The sequence below is a fragment of the Triticum aestivum genome, chromosome 2D (genome assembly GCF_018294505.1).
Source record: "Triticum aestivum cultivar Chinese Spring chromosome 2D, IWGSC CS RefSeq v2.1, whole genome shotgun sequence".
Taxonomy (NCBI): Eukaryota; Viridiplantae; Streptophyta; class Magnoliopsida; order Poales; family Poaceae; genus Triticum; species Triticum aestivum.
The window spans coordinates 466,176,575-466,196,555 of record NC_057799.1 but is presented as its reverse complement, the minus strand read 5'-3'; positions in this window follow the sequence as shown (position 1 = coordinate 466,196,555).

The window sequence follows — 19,981 nt, the reverse complement described above, 5'->3', positions numbered from 1 at the left end:
GGTGTTGAGTTCTTGGAGGGTTCGCTCCCAGGGATCGAGAAGTTTGCAACTGTCCAGTATGAGTTTTGAGTTCAAGGGAATTTAGGGTTTGGCGTTCCTGTGCGTATCGCCGATGAAACGCCATCCGTCAAATCCAGATAGAAGATCAATTTTTTGAGGCCGACAGGAATTGTGCTCCAGCTGCCGTACACCACGCCAGATCAATCTACGTCGATAGGCGCGTGTGGGCAAGAGTCAAAATACGCGGTGCTTTCATAAATTGATCTGCCAAAGACTATTGCTACTGTTGCTCGGAGTAGTACTACTTCCAATAAACAATTATGCTACTGTTGCTTGAAGGCAAGACTATACGTTGTTACTGATTGCATAAAGTGATTTTGAGGAGGCAACCTGCCCTGCTTCACGTGAGCATGCATGTTTGGACAAGGATTGCAACACCGGGTCAAGCTGGCAACAGGTCCAATCACCAGCGCCGTACGTCAACGACGGCTCATTGGAGAAAGTTAACGGGCATGAGATTCCTCGGACGTGCATCGTTGTCGCGCCAAGCCGGCCCCACTGTTCCTCGGCTCCGACACGACCTCGTATTGGCGCTGTCGGACCGCCCCGGTTTTTGTTTTCCCTCTCGCCGAAGTTGCCCTGTCTTCGATTGCCGCCGCTGCTATCTGTCACTGGGTACGAGTCCAGCCTCCCCGGGCGCGCATCCTCACACGCGGCCTCGCCTCCCGCTACTGTTCTGCTGCGATCAACGGCCGCACCCCGGGCCGCCGTTTCGTCAACTCACCTCACCGTATTGTCAGGTCGTCTCCACTTTGAGCCGCCCTCGCGCAAAGCTCACGCCCGCGGCCGTGAGTCGCCCGTAGCAAATAAGCCGCCGACGCAAGGGTTTGGAGTTCTGCTGTGCGCCGCCGATGCAAAATGATCCACTGAATCCGATCAATCAACAAACGCGTGTGCGGGCAAGGGTCAACCCCCGAGTGGTCCATCCATTGGTCCTGTCAAAAGTTCAAGTAGCGATGTCACATCTCTGAAGCTACAACCCCGCCCCCACGTGAAGGACCAAGCACCAATGTTTACGCAAGAATCAAAAGCTAATATTACTGCTTACTCCTACATGGGAAGGACAAAGACATATGCGCCAAAGATCCCTCACGTGAGTTTGCTAATGTGCTAGTTCACATAAAAAAAGAGAGAGGAGGAACAGGCCACGACCCGGAAGATGAGACAGACGTGGATTTTTGCAGAAAAACCGACTCAGCAACGAAATGCGCGAGCGCCTCAACCGCCGATTCGCATGCTTCTGCCGATGGGCCGCTTCGGCCGTGCGGCCTTGCCTCACTTGAGGGCCACCAGCCCTATGCCTCTGTACTGCTCCACCTGCAAGCTTTCTCCATCGATGAACCGGCAAGGTGTTTTTACCGCCGTACCACGAGCCGGTCACTCGCCTCACATGTGCACTAATCTGCCACCATGCTTCAACGTCTGCGTGTCAAACTGCCCCGCGGGTTCATCTGCTTGGAGCCGCCTCTGCTCAAGTCGAGCTGCCCAGCCGGTTCTACTGCACTGTGATACGCTCTGTTTCGCGGCCGCCTTGATCCACCCCCAATCCATCAACCATGCTACAGCTAGCTTGCCTGCGCCTGACTGCTGGCTGGCCGTGTTGGCTCTATCTGGATCCGTTTCACGGGTGTGTTGTTGGAAATATGCCCTAGAGGCAATAATAAATGGTTATTATTATATTTCTTTGTTCATGGTAATTGTCTATTATTCATGCTATAATTGTATTGTCCGGAAATCGTAATACATGTGTGAATACATAGACCACAACGTGTCCCTAGTAAGCCTCTAGTTGACTAGCTCGTTGATCAACAGATAGTCATGGTTTCCTGACTATGGACATTGGATGTCATTGATAACGGGATCACATCATTAGGAGAATGATGTGATGGACAAGACCCAATCCTAAGCATAGCATAAAAGATCGTGTAGTTTCGTTTGCTAGAGCTTTTCCAATGTCAAGTATCTTTTCCTTAGACCATGAGATCGTGCAACTCCCGGATACCGTAGGAGTGCTTTGGGTGTGCCAAACGTCACAACGTAACTGGGTGACTATAAAGGTGCACTACGGGTATCTCCGAAAGTGTCTGTTGGGTTGGCACGGATCGAGACTGGGATTTGTCACTCCGTGTGACGGAGAGGTATCTCTGGGCCCACTCGGTAATGCATCATCATAATGAGCTCAATGTGACTAAGGCGTTAGTCACGGGATCATGCATTGCGGTACGAGTAAAGAGACTTGCCGGTAACGAGATTGAACAAGGTATTGGGATACCGACGATCGAATCTCGGGCAAGTAACATACCGATTGACAAAGGGAATTGCATACGGGATTGATTGAATCCTCGACACCGTGGTTCATCCGATGAGATCATCGTGGAACATGTGGGAGCCAACATGGGTATCCAGATCCCGCTGTTGGTTATTGACCGGAGAGGCGTCTCGGTCATGTCTGCATGTCTCCCGAACCCGTAGGGTCTACACACTTAAGGTTCGGTGACGCTAGGGTTGTAGAGATATATGTATGCGGAAACCCGAAAGTTGTTCGGAGTCCCGGATGAGATCCCGGACGTCACGAGAGGTTCCGGAATGGTCCGGAGGTGAAGAATTATATATAGGAAGTCCAGTTTCGGCCACCGGGAAAGTTTCGGGGGTTACCGGTATTGTACCGGGACCACCGGAAGGGTCCCGGGGTCCACCGGGTGGGGCCACCTATCCCGGAGGGCCCCGTGGGCTGAAAGTGGAAGGGAACCAGCCCTTAGTGGGCTGGGGCGCCCCCCTTGGGCCTCCCCCCATGCGCCTAGGGTTGGGAACCCTAGGGGGGGGAGCTTCCCCCTTGCCTTGGGGGGCAAGGCACCCCTTCCCCCCTTTGGCCGCCGCCCCCCCTTGGAGATCCCATCTCCCTGGGCCGGCGCCCCCCCAGGGGGCCTATATAAAGGGGGGGAGGGAGGGCAGCACACAACAGCCTTGGGCGCCTCCCTCCTCCCCTGCAACACCTCTCTCTCTCTCTCTCGCAGAAGCTCGGCGAAGCCCTGCCGGAGACCCGCTACATCCACCACCACGCCGTCGTGCTGTTGGATCTCCATCAACCTCTCCTTCCCCCTTGCTGGATCAAGAAGGAGGAGACGTCGCTGCACCGTACGTGTGTTGAACGCGGAGGTGCCGTCCGTTGGGCACTCGGTCATCGGTGATTTGGATCACGGCGAGTACGACTCCGTCATCCACGTTCATTGGAACGCTTCCGCTCGCGATCTACAAGGGTATGTAGATGCACTCCTTTCCCCTCGTTGCTAGTAGACTCCATAGATGCATCTTGGTGAGCGTAGGAAAATTTTAAAATTATGCTACGATTCCCAACAGTGGCATCATGAGCCAGGCCTATGCGTAGTTACTATGCACGAGTAGAACACAAAGCAGTTGTGGGCGTTGAGTTTGCCAATTCTTCTTGCCGCTACTAGTCGTTTCTTGTTTCGGCGGCATTGTAGGATGAAGCGGCCCGGACCGACCTTACACGTACGCTTACGTGAGACAGGTTCCACCGACTGACATGCACTAGTTGCATAAGGTGGCTAGCGGGTGTCTGTCTCTCCTACTTTAGTCGGAACGGATTCGATGAAAAGGGTCCTTATGAAGGGTAAATAGAAATTGGCAAATCACGTTGTGGTCATACGTAGGTAAGAAAACGTTCTTGCTAGAAACCTACAAACCACGTAAAAACTTGCAACAACAATTAGAGGACGTCTAACTTGTTTTTGCAGCAAGTGCTATGTGATGTGATATGGCCAGAAGATGTGATGAATGATATATGTGATGTATGAGATTGATCATATTCTTGTAATAGGAATCACGACTTGCATGTCGATGAGTATGACAACCGGCAGGAGCCATAGGAGTTGTCTTTATTATTTTGCATGACCTGCGTGTCATTGAATAACGCCATGTAATTACTTTACTTTGTTGCTAAACGCGTTAGCCATAGAAGTAGAAGTAATCGTTGGCGTGACGACTTCATGAAGACACAATGATGGAGATCATGATGATGGAGATCATGGTGTCATGCCGGTGACGAAGATGATCATGGTGCCCCGAAGATGGAGATCAAAGGAGCATGATGATATTGGCCATATCATGTCACTATTTGATTGCATGTGATGTTTATCATGTTTTTGCATCTTATTTGCTTAGAACGACGGTAGTAAGTAAGATGATCCCTTATAATAATTTCAAGAAAGTGTTCACCCTAACTGTGCACCGTTGCGAAGGTTCGTTGTTTCGAAGCACCACGTGATGATCGGGTGTGATAGATTCTAACGTTCGAATACAACGGGTGTTGACGAGCCTAGCATGTACAGACATGGCCTCGGAACACACGCAATACACTTAGGTTGACTTGACGAGCCTAGCATGTACAGACATGGCCTCGGAACACGGAGGACCGAAAGGTCGAGCATGAGTCGTATAGAAGATACGATCAACATGGAGATGTTCACCGATCTTGACTAGTCCGTCTCACGTGATGATCGGACACGGCCTAGTTAAACTCGGATCATGTTTCACTTAGATGACTAGAGGGATGTCTATCTGAGTGGGAGTTCATTAAATAATTTGATTAGATGAACTTAATTATCATGAACTTAGTCTAAAATCTTTACACTATGTCTTGTAGATCTAATGGCCAACGTTGTCCTCAATTTCAACGCGTTCCTAGAGAAAACCAAGCTGAAAGATGATGGCAGCAACTATACGGACTGGGTCCGGAACCTGAGGCTCATCCTCATAGTAGCCAAGAAAGATTATGTCTTAGAAGCACCGCTAGGTGAAGCACCAATCCCAGAGAACCAAGACGTTATGAACGCTTGGCAATCACGTGCTGATGATTACTCCCTCGTTCAGTGCGGCATGCTTTACAGCTTAGAACCGGGTCTCCAAAAGCGTTTGAGAAACATGGAGCATACGAGATGTTCGAGGAGCTGAAACTGGTTTTTCAAGCTCATGCCCGGGTCGAGAGATATGATGTCTCCGACAAGTTCTTCAGCTGTAAAATGGAGGAGAACAGTTCTGTTAGTGAGCACATACTCAGAATGTCTGGGTTGCACAACCGCTTGTCTCAGCTGGAAGTTAATCTCCTGGATGACGCGGTCATTGACAGAATCCTTCAGTCGCTTCCACCAAGCTACAAGAGCTTTGTGATGAACTACAATATGCAGGGGATGGAAAAGACCATTCCCGAGGTATATTCAATGCTGAAATCAGCGGAAGGGGAGATCAGAAAAGAACATCAAGTGTTGATGGTGAATAAAACCACTAAGTTCAAGAAGGGCAAGGGTAAGAAGAACTTCAAGAAGGACGGCAAGGGAGTTGCCACGCCCGGTAAACCAGTTACTGGGAAGAAGTCGAAGAATGGACCCAAGCCTGAAACTGAGTGCTTTTATTGCAAGGGAAGTGGTCACTGGAAGCGGAACTGCCCCAAATACTTAGCGGACAAGAAGAAGGCCGGCAACACCAAAGGTATATGTGATATACAAGTTATTGATGTGTACCTTACCAGTACTCGTAGTAGCTCCTGGGTATTTGATACCGGTGCGGTTGCTCATATTTGTAACTCAAAACAGGAACTACGGAATAAACGGAGACTGGCGAAGGACGAGGTGACGATGCGCGTCGGGAATGGTTCCAAGGTCGATGTGATCGCCGTCGGCACGCTACCTCTGCATCTACCCACGGGATTAGTTTTAAACCTCAATAATTGTTATTTAGTGCCAGCTTTGAGCATGAACATTGTATCTGGATCTCGTTTAATTCGAGATGGCTACTCATTTAAATCCGAGAATAATGGTTGTTCTATTTATTTGAGAGATATGTTTTATGGTCATGCCCCGCTGGTCAATGGTTTATTTTTGATGAATCTCGAACGTGATGTTACACATGTTCATAGTGTGAATACCAAAAGATGTAAAGTTGATAACGATAGTCCCACATACTTGTGGCACTGCCGCCTTGGTCACATTGGTGTCAAGCGCATGAAGAAGCTCCATGCAGATGGACTTTTGGAGTCTCTTGATTACGAATCATTTGACACGTGCGAACCATGCCTCATGGGTAAGATGACCAAGACTCCGTTCTCCGGAACAATGGAGCGAGCAACCAACTTATTGGAAATCATACATACCGATGTGTGCGGTCCAATGAGTGTTGAGGCTCGCGGAGGATATCGTTATGTTCTCACTCTCACTGATGACTTAAGTAGATATGGGTATGTCTACCTAATGAAACACAAGTCTGAAACCTTTGAAAAGTTCAAGGAATTTCAGAGTGAAGTCGAGAATCAACGTGACAGGAAAATAAAATTCTTACGATCAGATCGTGGTGGAGAATATTTAAGTCACGAATTTGGTACACACTTAAGGAAATGTGGAATAGTTTCACAACTCACGCCGCCTGGAACACCTCAGAGAAACGGTGTGTCCGAACGTCGTAATCGCACTCTATTGGATATGGTGCGATCTATGATGTCTCTTACCGATTTACCGCTCTCATTTTGGGGCTATGCTTTAGAGACTGCCGCATTCACTTTAAATAGGGCTCCGTCGAAATCCGTTGAGACGACACCGTATGAATTATGGTTTGGGAAGAAACCTAAGCTGTCGTTTCTAAAAGTTTGGGGATGCGATGCTTATGTCAAGAAACTTCAACCTGAAAAGCTCGAACCCAAATCGGAAAAATGCGTCTTCATAGGATACCCTAAGGAAACTATTGGGTATACCTTCTACCTCAGATCCGAAGGCAAGATCTTCGTTGCCAAGAACGGGTCCTTTCTGGAGAAGGAGTTTCTCTCGAAAGAATTGAGTGGGAGGAAAGTGGAACTTGATGAGGTGATAGTCACCCCTTCCGAACCGGAAAGTAGCGCAGCGCGGGAAAATGTTCCTGTGGTGCCTACACCGACTGGGGAGGAAGTTAATGATGATGATCATGAAGCTTCGGATCAAGTTACTACTGAACTTCGTAGGTCCACAAGGACACGTTCCGCACCAGAGTGGTACGGCAACCCTGTCCTGGAAATCATGTTGTTAGACAACGGTGAACCTTCGAACTATGAAGAAGCGATGGCGGGCCCGGATTCCGACAAATGGCTAGAAGCCATGAAATCCGAGATAGGATCCATGTATGAAAACGAAGTATGGACTTTGACTGACTTGCCCGATGATCGGCGAGCCATAGAAAACAAATGGATCTTTAAGAAGAAGACGGACGCGGATGGTAATGTGACCATCTACAAAGCTCGACTTGTCGCTAAGGGTTATCGACAAGTTCAAGGTTGACTACGATGAGACTTTCTCACCCGTAGCGAAGCTGAAGTCCGTCCGAATCATGTTAGCAATTGCCGCATACTATGATTATGAGATATGGCAGATGGACGTCAAAACGGCATTCCTTAACGGCTTCCTTAAGGAAGAGTTGTATATGATGCAGCCGGAAGGTTTTGTCGATCCTAAGAATGCTAACAAAGTATGCAAGCTCCAGCGCTCAATCTATGGGGGAACATTCGCTTTGATGAGATGATCAAAGCGTTTGGGTTTACACAGACTTATGGAGAAGCCTGTGTTTACAAGAAAGTGAGTGGGAGCTCTGTAGCATTTCTCATATTATATGTGGATGACATACTATTGATGGGAAATGATATAGAATTCTTGGAAAGTATTAAGGCCTATTTGAATAAGTGTTTTTCAATGAAGGACCTTGGAGAAGCTGCTTATATATTAGGCATCAAGATCTATAGAGATAGATCAAGACGCCTCATTGGTCTTTCACAGAGTACATACCTTGACAAGATATTGAAGAAGTTCAATATGGATCAGTCCAAGAAGGGGTTCTTGCCTGTATTGCAAGGTGTGCAATTGAGCACGGCTCAATGCCCGACCACGGCAGAAGATATAGAAAAGATGAGTGTCATCCCCTATGCCTCGGCCATAGGGTCTATTATGTATGCCATGCTGTGTACCAGACCTGATGTAAACCTTGCCGTAAGTTTGGTAGGAAGGTACCAAAGTAATCCCGGCATGGAACACTGGACAGCGGTCAAGAATATCCTGAAGTACCTGAAGAGGACTAAGGATATGTTTCTCGTTTATGGAGGTGACGAAGAGCTCGTCGTAAAGGGTTACGTCGACGCTAGCTTCGACACAGATCTGGATGACTCGAAGTCACAAACCGGATACGTGTATATTTTGAATGGAGGAGCAGTAAGCTGGTGCAGTTGCAAGCAAAGCGTCGTGGCGGGATCTACATGTGAAGCGGAGTACATGGCAGCCTCGGAGGCAGCACAGGAAGCAGTCTGGATGAAGGAGTTCATTACCGACCTAGGGGTGATTCCCAATGCGTCGGGCCCGATGACTCTCTTCTGTGACAACACTGGAGCTATTGCCCTTGCGAAGGAGCCCAGGTTTCACAGGAAGACCAGGCATATCAAGCGTCGCTTCAACTCCATTCGTGAAAGTGTTCAAAATGGAGACATAGATATTTGTAAAGTACATACGGACCTGAATGTAGCAGATCCGTTGACTAAACCTCTCCCTAGGGCAAAACATGATCAACACCAGGACGCAATGGGTGTTCGATTCATCACAATGTAACTAGATTATTGACTCTAGTGCAAGTGGGAGACTGTTGGAAATATGCCCTAGAGGCAATAATAAATGGTTATTATTATATTTCTTTGTTCATGGTAATTGTCTATTATTCATGCTATAATTGTATTGTCCGGAAATCGTAATACATGTGTGAATACATAGACCACAACGTGTCCCTAGTAAGCCTCTAGTTGACTAGCTCGTTGATCAACAGATAGTCATGGTTTCCTGACTATGGACATTGGATGTCATTGATAACGGGATCACATCATTAGGAGAATGATGTGATGGACAAGACCCAATCCTAAGCATAGCATAAAAGATCGTGTAGTTTCGTTTGCTAGAGCTTTTCCAATGTCAAGTATCTTTTCCTTAGACCATGAGATCGTGCAACTCCCGGATACCGTAGGAGTGCTTTGGGTGTGCCAAACGTCACAACGTAACTGGGTGACTATAAAGGTGCACTACGGGTATCTCCGAAAGTGTCTGTTGGGTTGGCACGGATCGAGACTGGGATTTGTCACTCCGTGTGACGGAGAGGTATCTCTGGGCCCACTCGGTAATGCATCATCATAATGAGCTCAATGTGACTAAGGCGTTAGTCACGGGATCATGCATTGCGGTACGAGTAAAGAGACTTGCCGGTAACGAGATTAAACAAGGTATTGGGATACCGACGATCGCATCTCGGGCAAGTAACATACCGATTGACAAAGGGAATTGCATACGGGATTGATTGAATCCTCGACATCATGGTTCATCCGATGAGATCATCGTGGAACATGTGGGAGCCAACATGGGTATCCAGATCACGCTGTTGGTTATTGACCGGAGAGGCGTCTCGGTCATGTCTGCATGTCTCCCGAACCCGTAGGGTCTACACACTTAACGTTCAGTGACGCTAGGGTTGTAGAGATATATGTATGCGGAAACCCGAAAGTTGTTCGGAGTCCCGGATGAGATCCCGGACGTCACGAGAGGTTCCGGAATGGTCCGGAGGTGAAGAATTATATATAGGAAGTCCAGTTTCGGCCACCGGGAAAGTTTCGGGGGTTACCGGTATTGTACCGGGACCACCGGAAGGGTCCCGGGGTCCACCGGGTGGGGCCACCTATCCCGGAGGGCCCCGTGGGCTGAAAGTGGAAGGGAACCAGCCCTTAGTGGGCTGGGGCGCCCCCCTTGGGCCTCCCCCCATGCGCCTAGGGTTGGAAACCCTAGGGGAGGGGGAGCTTCCCCCTTGCCTTGGGGGGCAAGGCACCCCTTCCCCCTTTGGCCGCCGCCCCCCCTTGGAGATCCCATCTCCCTGGGCCGGCGCCCCCCCAGGGGGCCTATATAAAGGGGGGGAGGGAGGGCAGCACACAACAGCCTTGGGCGCCTCCCTCCTCCCCTGCAACACCTCTCTCTCTCTCTCTCGCAGAAGCTCGGCGAAGCCCTGCCGGAGACCCGCTACATCCACCACCACGCCGTCGTGCTGTTGGATCTCCATCAACCTCTCCTTCCCCCTTGCTGGATCAAGAAGGAGGAGACGTCGCTGCACCGTACGTGTGTTGAACGCGGAGGTGCCGTCCGTTCGGCACTCGGTCATCGGTGATTTGGATCACGGCGAGTACGACTCCGTCATCCACGTTCATTGGAACGCTTTCGCTCGCGATCTACAAGGGTATGTAGATGCACTCCCTTCCCCTCGTTGCTGGTATACTCCATAGATGCATCTTGGTGAACGTAGGAATTTTTTTTAAATTATGCTACGATTCCCAACATGTGTTGCCCAGGGGGATTTAAAGGAAGTGGATAAAGATCAACCGGCACCATGAGTGAAATTTTGATCCGCGCAAAGGATCATCTGTCGTTTGGACAAAAATTAGGTGCTATTTACCCTATTTTTTTAATTCATCCGAGCAAAACTACTTTGCCCTGCTGTATTTTACATGCAGGAGAATTATTTATTACAAAGTAATATTATACCGCGGAGATGGAGGCATGCCAACATCTTTTGGCACAGGTGGTTGTCGTTACTCAACGGACTCCCGCACTGGCTTACTACGCCGTGGCCGTCTCTTGCGACCGCGCCGGCTTACCATGCCGTGGCCGTCTCTCGCGACCGCGCCAGCTTACAACGCCGTGGCCGTCTCTCGCGACCGTGCCGGCTTACAACGCCGTGGCCGTCTCTCGCGACCACGCCGGCTTACAACGCCGCAGACGACTCGCCCGTCCGCTCTCGCGGCCAGTTCACGCATCCGCGCCGGCTTACAACAAAGAGGACAACTTGCTCGTCCACACCGGCTTACAACACCGCGGCTGGCTCATATGTCTGCTCCCGCGGCCGGCTCGGCCATGATTGATTTCAGTTTCACCTAGTGATCATCAACTTCATGGCAGATTATTTTTGGCCTAAACACATCAGGTGATATCCATCTAAAATATATTTTTAGCACATATTATTTTTGTCAAAGAACAGTTTACCTTTGCCTTGGTCTGCAATATTGTTATGCAGGACAATTGTTCACTACAAAAGCTATGGCTGTGTCATGGATGTATAAACTCGCGCTACCATTATAAATGCGCTAGTATCTTATCATGCCATCAAGCTCGATGAATATATGTGCAAACCGCCATTCTGCAGACCGGTTTACATCAATATGACGTGGCTAAATCGCCCGTCCACGCCGGTTTACAATACCGCGGCCGACTCATCTGTCTGTGCCGCCTCTGAAGCCGCGGTCGTCTTTGTCGCCCGTCTCTCGCGGCCTGGTCTACATCAACACACCGGGCCGCACCCGTCTGCATGAGCTGTTTTTTGAGTATGAGCAAGTCACAACTTGGGTAGCCCGGTTTTCTTTCAACAAAATGGAAGCAAATTATCATATACTATCAACCGCCGTCTGCACCGGATGGCTCAATGGACATGCGCACAAGTCGCCATCACTACAGTTTGGTTAAACTTCAAACAGCCAGTTGGAAGGAACCATTGGCCGAGTTGCTGACACGGCTCATACGGGATCATTTATAACCCGCCGCGGTCACCTCAACCTTCTGTGGATACACATCGTGTTATCAACACCAATGATATACAAGTTATGCCGGTTTATATCACGGTTAAATATGGAGAATCTCAAGCCAACTCCTCGAGTCATCTTGAGACTCGGGGGCTACAGCGACATGACTCGGGAACTCCGGGTCGTTGGAGGGAATGATAACCCGGTTCCGGAGGCTACTACCATATTGATGAAAATTTAAAGGACGTCAAAAAATTTCCGGTTCAAAATAAAGATTTCGGTTTAAAATCCGGTTCAAGAGATATCTCTCTCCCACAAAGTTTTGAAGCTCTCAAATCCGGTTCAAACTCTGGCTCAAGGTAAATTTATATCTTACAAAGCTTTGAAGCTCTCAATATCCGGTTTACAAATTTCCGGTTCAAAAAGAAGTTATCTCTCGCAAAGTTTGAGTTCTCAGGAAAAATTAAAGGGACCAAAGGGAGTCTGTTACAAAGCACAACTCAAATATAGGTACCCTGCTTTAATGACCATTGGGAGCTGATCGTATTCGAATTTAGCTTAACCCTTTGGGTGTGACCCTGATCGTATTCGAATCAGAGTCGTTAAATATTCTCATGATCACTAGGGGGCTTCCTGTTCAAACATAGGTCGTATTCGAACCAAAGAGAACATAGCTGTCGGTACCCTCTTGATCGGCACACTGCCGAGCTCACTAGGGGGCTTCTTGATCGTATTCGAATCATAGCTCAACCCCTTTTGGGAACCGACGTGGATCGTATTCGAATCAGCGTCGTTAAACAACTCTCAAGGTCATTTGGGGGCTTCCTGTTCAAACATAGGTCGTATTCGAACCAAAGAGAACATAGCTGTCGGTACCCTCTTGATCGGCAACGCCAAAGCCACTGGGGGCTATATGATCGTATTCGAATCTTAGCTTAACCCCCTTTGGGACGGTTTTCTGGTCGTATTCGAATCAGAAGCCTCAAAATTTTTGAAGTCTCTTTTTGCAAACAATTTTTTGGATTTTATTTGAAGTTCTTTTGATCATATCTAAAGTGTATATGAGTGGTTTCTATTTAACCCGGCGTGATTTTCAATGATAAATCGCCAGCTTATGACAATCATCATCTATTTGGAAGCGTTGGCTTCTAAAGATTGGGTTATCACCCTTACTGCACAGGTCATGTAAACCGGCAGTACAAATTCAATATCACAATGGTTATATGTGAGATATTATGACCCGCCCTGCAGTAAACCGTTAAGGGATTTTGTGATCTACTTGTGTGCAGGATAAGACTACATTTGGGTGGTTACCCGTCCTGGCTTTTGACGTTAAGTCGCCAGGGCATATGTTGTTTAATCTCTGTGCAGGATTTACAGAGCTATGACTTACATAAATGATTAAGTTCAAGCCCATCATCAAAGATTGAAATTGGTGTCTCAAAAGGGTTATCAATTCTTGATTTTCTCAAAGGCTATAAGCCGCCGGGTTGTTCAAATTCCGGCTTACAATGGAGGCGTATTGAATCGTCATCGACCAACAGCCGCCGGGTATTTAAAACTCCGGATTTACTTGTCAACAGATAAGGAATAGTCCCGAGTCGCTGCAGGCTTACAACCCGGCACTTGGGGGCTGCATTATTCAAGTTGAGATTAATGCCAGCATGCACCATGGCACTTGGGGGCTAATGCAAAGTCATTTTTTGCTCAATTCATTGAAGACCCGACTCATCACATCGTAATGAGCCGGCCCTTGGGGGCTATCAATTGCTCCTGGCAACAATTCAAGACAATTCTAGGATGACCCGGCTACACTACTATGACTATAGCCGACTCATGGGGGCTACACAACTGGATTTTATTTAAAGCCATGGTGATAAGTCCCGGCTTATTCATGCTGATTAAACCGGCCCTTAGGGGCTACAGGTAATATGGATATAAGGGAGAAATATCTTCAAATTCTCAGTTTTGAGTAAATCAGATTGACATGGTGTCTGCAAAAATCACAAACCGGCGTCGGCGACAATTATGACTTGGCATCATCTATTTATAACCCGGCAATTTTGTTACTCATAAACCGGCAAGTTTTATATCTTTAAGCCGGATGAATATAAGTTGAATATTTGAAGACCAATATTTTTGTCAAGTCAGAGCATTGAAAGCCGACTCAAGTGGATTATCTCTTACAATATTTCTCAACAAGAGACCAATGTCAGCAAATTGACTCTGAAGCTGGCCTGTTGACCCGGATTTTCAAAGGAAGTATCTGGATTTTTTGCATTGGCAAAATTTGAACATATCTGCTAAAGAGATTTGCTATGAGATTATGGATACATATCAAGAAGGAAGATGACAAGGACTTAAGGATGATCAAGTGCCGGCTTACAAAGAATATTTAACCCGGAACACAACCTGTCAAATTTGTTCTTGTGTTTATATTGCAGATTAGTTTAACATGGATAAATCCAAATTAAACTAGGGCTAATGCCGGGGATATACCCCGCGGTATGACCCGGCCGGAAGTATGACCCGGCCGGACTTGGCGCTTCACCGTGACCCGCCGGAGGACTGGAGACTCACGGGTCTGGCGGCTCACTGTCAGACGACTCACGAGCCTGACAACTCACGGATGACCCCGACGGCGGGTCAGATAGAAGACTAGGCCCAAGGCCCAGAAGGCCGGCTCACGTTTATGATGGGCCGGCTTAAGAAGAAAGGGATAACGAACATTTCCTTTACGAGGAAGCAAGACCCGGACTTGTAATTAACTTGTAAGAGAAGATAGATTAGTCCTAGTCCTACTAGGACTCCACATGTAACCCGCCCCTCTAACTTATATAAGGAGGGGCAGGGCACCCCAAAGAGGGAGAGGCAACAAGAAATAATCTCTAGGGCTAAACACCGAGAGCCGGAGCCGGCGACTCTCCCGTGATCATAATGAGACCTAGCCTCAAACAGCACGTAGGGTTGTTACCGGATGATGTTTCCCGGGGCCCGAAGCTGTCTAAACCCTTGTCTTGTGTGTCGCGTCTCTCATCCCGATCAACACCTCTCAAGCTACTACATAGATGCGTTGGCCTCGCGACTAAGTCCTGACACTAAGGACATCTGCCGTGACAATTCCACGACCGCAGTCTACTCAGTTCGGACCAACACTCGAAGGAGCACTGGCCCGAGGGGGTTAAAATAAAGATGACCCTTGGGCTCGCGAAAACCCGGGGGAAAAGGCTTAGGTGGCAAATGGTAAAACCAAGGTTGGGCCTTGCTGGAGGAGTTTTATTCAAGGCGAACTGTCAAGGGGGTCCCATAAATCACCCAACCGCGTAAGGAACGCAAACTCAAGGAACATAATACCGGTATGACGGAAACTAGGGCGGCAAGAGTGGAACAAAACACCATGCATAAGGCCGAGCCTTTCACCCTTTACCAAATATATAGATGCATTAAATAAATAAGAGATATTGTGATATCCCAACATATCCATGTTCCAACATGGACCCAACTTCAACTTCACCTGCAACTAGCAACGCTATAAGAAGGGCTGAGCAAAAGCGGTAACTTAGCCAAACAACGGTTTGCTAGGAAGGGATGGTTAGAGGCTGACATGGAAAAATAGGAGGCATGATATAGCAAGTGGTAGGTAGCACAGCATGGCAATAGAACGAACAACTAGCAAAGCAAAGATAGAAGTGATTTCGAGGGTATGCTCATCTTGCCTGCAAGGTTCTCAGAGTTGTCGAAAGCTTGATCCTCGTAAGCGTACTCAACAGATTCCTCGTTCACGAACTCGTCTCCCGGCTCTACCCAAAACAAGAACAACAAGCAACGGAACCACAATCAAACACGAGAAATGCACAAACAACATGATGCAATACATGAATGATATGCGAGAAGTGATATGCGATGCATATGCGTGCTCCGTAAGGAAAATGATGAACAATGCAGTAACTTGGCAAACCAAGCATGCCACTGGAAAGATGAGATGATTTCGGTCGAAATCGATATAAAGATCACCGGAAACGGATGCACGGTTTGCAAATGGCAAGCACGAATAACAGCATGATAGCACTTAGAATGCAACAAGTAACAATGCTACAGCACTCCAACGTAGCAAGAAAGCATATGACAGTAATCTACAGGAGATGCTTGACAAAAGATGAACACTGAGCTACGGCTAGTTCATATCACAGCAGGTTCAAACAAGCATGGCAAAAGTGCAAAAGATAACAGGTTCACAGACTTAGTGAAATTACTGGACATGCCTGAAACAGTATCAGGTAGCAATGTTCAGAGCACGAAACGAACATGCTACAGGAACTTAACATAGCAAAACAAGGCATGGAAGTATTCTACTAAATGCATATGACAAAAGTCCCTTACTGACCATAAGCCAAAAAGGACCATAAGATATGATGGCAACCATGTAAACACAGCAAGGTTCGTTAACAGGTTTCAGACAGCAGAAACAGAGCATGGCAGAAACAATAAAATGAAGGCATCTTGGTGAGCTTGATTCACTCATCACAAAGCAATGCATGACAAAACAAGCATACCTACAGCAAGATGGCATGTTTATGAAGCTATCCATGGCAAGAGCAAGTACATAGCATGAAAGGAACAACTACAACAAGCTTGGCAAAATTGAATATCATGTTAAGAATCTGCCAGAAATATTTTATAGCAAAAGTAGAGCAAGATTGAGTAATGCTATGGCACTCCATAATTGCAAACAAGGGCATGAATTGATCAACTACAACAATATCTACAAAACATCCTTACTGAACATCTCCAAAAGGAGTATGGATCTCTCTGTAGACACATGGATAGATAGCAACAAAATAACAGTAGTCACAGAAACAAAATAACAGTAGTCACAGAAATCAGTCCCTGAAATCAGAAACATCACGAAGCCTAGTTTGCATGCTTGTGCTAGTCACCACAGAGATCACAAAAATACATGGCATACACCTCTGTAAATATGGCATGGCATACATCAAAACACATGTAGAGCTCATGCCCATAAGATGCACAGGTTAAATGCAACAAAAATAACAAATCCTCAAGTTCTGATAAGTAACAGCAGATAACAACAACTAGCACTCTTGCACCAGAGATTTGGGCATCAAGATGGACTGAAATGAACATGGTGCGATGGAACAAAATGAAGAGCATCTCGAGACGAACATTTCGATATATTACACGCACGAAACGGAGCTATATGCAGAGAGTTATGATGCGATGAACATGAGTATATAATGTAAAAACTCGGGGACTTAGAGAAATCGGGAGAGGGGAAGAAAGTCAACCACTGCGCCTGGATCTGGATCGGGCCGGTGCTCGAGCTCGGGGACGGCCGAAGCTCACCGGAGCAAGGGCACTCGCCGGGGAAGACGGAGGAGAGGGCCGGCGGGGAGGAGGCGCGCTGGGAAGGAGCCGGAGACAGGGAGGAGGCGCCAGGGCAAGGGGGCGGCGAGGCGCGGCGGCACGCCGGCGGGCTCGGGCGCCGGCGGACACGGCGGACGGCGGCCGGCGTCGGCGGCTTGGCGCGGGGCGGCGCCGGGCTTCGGCGGAGGAGGAAGAAGGAGCGGGCGAGCGGCGGCGGGATCCCGCGGGCTCGCGCGGGCCCCGCGCGGGCCTGGCGGGCCGGCGGCGGAGGTGGGCGGCGCGGGACACGTGGCGGGCGCGGGGCGGCGGCGGCTTCGTCCGGCGCGGTACGGACACGTCCGGCGGCGCCGGAGGGCGATTTTTAGGGTTTTGGACTGCGGGAGGATTCGGGAGAGACGCATATTTATAGGTAGAGGGAGCTAGGAGAGTTCAAATGAGGTGCAGTTTTCGCCCACACGATCGTGTCGAACGGCCTAGAGCATGGAAGAGACTTAGTGGGGTTTTTGGGCTGTTTAGAGAGGGGTTTTGCTGCAACACACAAACAGACTTTGCGGTTACCCGGTTAACCGTTGGAGCACCAAACGACCTTCAAATGGAACGAAACTTGACCGCTGGTCTACCGATGGTATACCAAGGCCACTTGACAAGCCTCGGTCCATTCCGAGAACGTTCAACACCCGCTCACGAAAAGAAACGAAAAGGGGTGCGCCGGAGGAGGTGGGAGTGCCGGATTGCCAAACGGATAACGGGGAAAATGCTCGGATGCCAGAGACGAACACGTATGCAAATATAATGCACATGATGACATGATATGAGATGCATGACATGAACAAAATGCAAAACGAAAAACAAAACCCGACCACGAAGGGAATATCATAACACATAGCCGAAAATGGCAAGAGTTGAAGTTACAACTATGGAAAGCTACATCCGGGATGTTACAAGATAAGAGTTGTCTGCAACAGAGCATTTTTGGCCAGTGGCGGAGCTTGAGATGAAATTATGGGGGGGGGGGGGGGCATGGGCTGAAGGGAGGGCAAACATGATTGCTTTAGGCTGATTTTAGTTGAAAATTAGACCAAATATTAAGGCATATGTGCATGTTTTCCTATGAGCTGGGGGGGCCATGGCCCAGGTTGGCCCCCAAGTAGCTCCGCCACTGTTTGTGGCAGTAGTGGGTTTGGTCACAGACGCCCATGCCAAAATTACATGTCTTCATAGGCAAGGGAACCGGAGAAAGAATTTTGTGCACAACTGCTGCTACTTCAGGTGTAGGCATAATATTAAAGCTGGTACTGAAAAGTGTTCTTCTCCAAGAAAAATCCATAGCCTCAAGCACCGAATAAGCAAGCACAGGAAACTTCCCATGAATCCTGACTTGCATGTATATTGGGCTTCCATCAGGAGTTGCCAGTTTGAGAAACCAAGCAATGGCCTTGTTGCAGCACACAGTATCTTGCAGATTTTCTGAGAAGTACACAACCACTAAGCTCCTTGCACGCAAGCGGCATGAAGATTTTTGTCCTTGTAATATCTGTCGTGGCTTCTTTGTGTAAAATGCAAATGTGTATGGCCATTTAGTTTTTCCACCAGCCAATATGTAGGACCTGTAACCACCAAAACTCCAATAACCTACATCCCATGGCCGTCGTAGTACCTTGTTATTCAAATTGTCAACACACTGATCTGCCTCTGTTAAGACCTCCTGCAACCTTCCTTGGTACTTGGATACTCTCCAGTGACCCAAACATTGCTGATCACTAATATTGCCAGTAACAAAAAGAGCATATCCATCAGTAGCTTCATGAACATGAATCATATCCCTACTTTTGTCACTCTGCACAAACAGAAAACAGCCACTAATATCTTGTAATCTGCACTTGCTCTTCTGCTCGTACACTTGCAGATTCAGTGTTAATGCATTCAGAGAAAAGGGGTGCAGCCATAGGCGTTTCTCATCCCATTGCACAAACTCAGAGCACAATTGATCATTATCGCCCACCATTTCTAGTGCGAAAGAAGTCCCAGCCTCCAAGAAAAGAGCATGCCCGAGCAGCAAAGAATCATTCCATTGCATCAGAACTTGAGTTGATGGCCATATAAGTCTGAACAACAATCCTTCTGGATGCAACACAAAAGACGAACATGGCTTCAGGTCAAATAGTGCCTCTCTGAATTTCTGCAGCTTCCCAGGCTGAAGACAACAAGGAGACTCATTTTGAAACAAATTGCTGTGCATTTGAGACACATCCATAGGCAACAACGAACTTGGGATCATGCCACTAAGCTCTGCTCGATCAGGTGGACACGACGGCCACAAGACAATGGACGCATAGTTTCTGTTCATAACCAGGCTTCCTAACTTGTTTATCTGCCTTCCTGGATCCCATGGAGAGGGTGCACATATGTAACACTGAAAATAAGGATGCTGACACATACCTAAATTCTCACAATAATACTGAAGTTGAAATGGAGATGCTGCCCGTGTAGCAATGACATGAACTAAACATGGTACTAATGGTGACTTGTCCTTGCTCCTTGCTGAAAAGAATGTTGTCATTGTTGTTGAGCAACTGGAACATGTTGGCCTTCTCGATATGAGTACACCTCAAATTTGCATCAGCTAGTGGCATAAGACTGGACTGGAAAGAGGCCAGAGGTACTATGGTCGGCAGACACATGCCTAGTGCAGATTCTGGTGACTTCACGCTGGTGTCTTCTTCTACACCTTTTGTCGAACACCTCCAGGCGCTGCCATAGGAGAAAGTACTGCCCTCACTGCACCAGTGTCTCCTCCTGGGCACTCGGTCGAACAGGTGGTGGGCGGCAGCAGAGGATTGGCCGTGACAAGCTTGATGATATCCGATTGATTCGACGTCAGCGCTGTGGAGCCGCTGATGAGGTGGTCGATGTCGC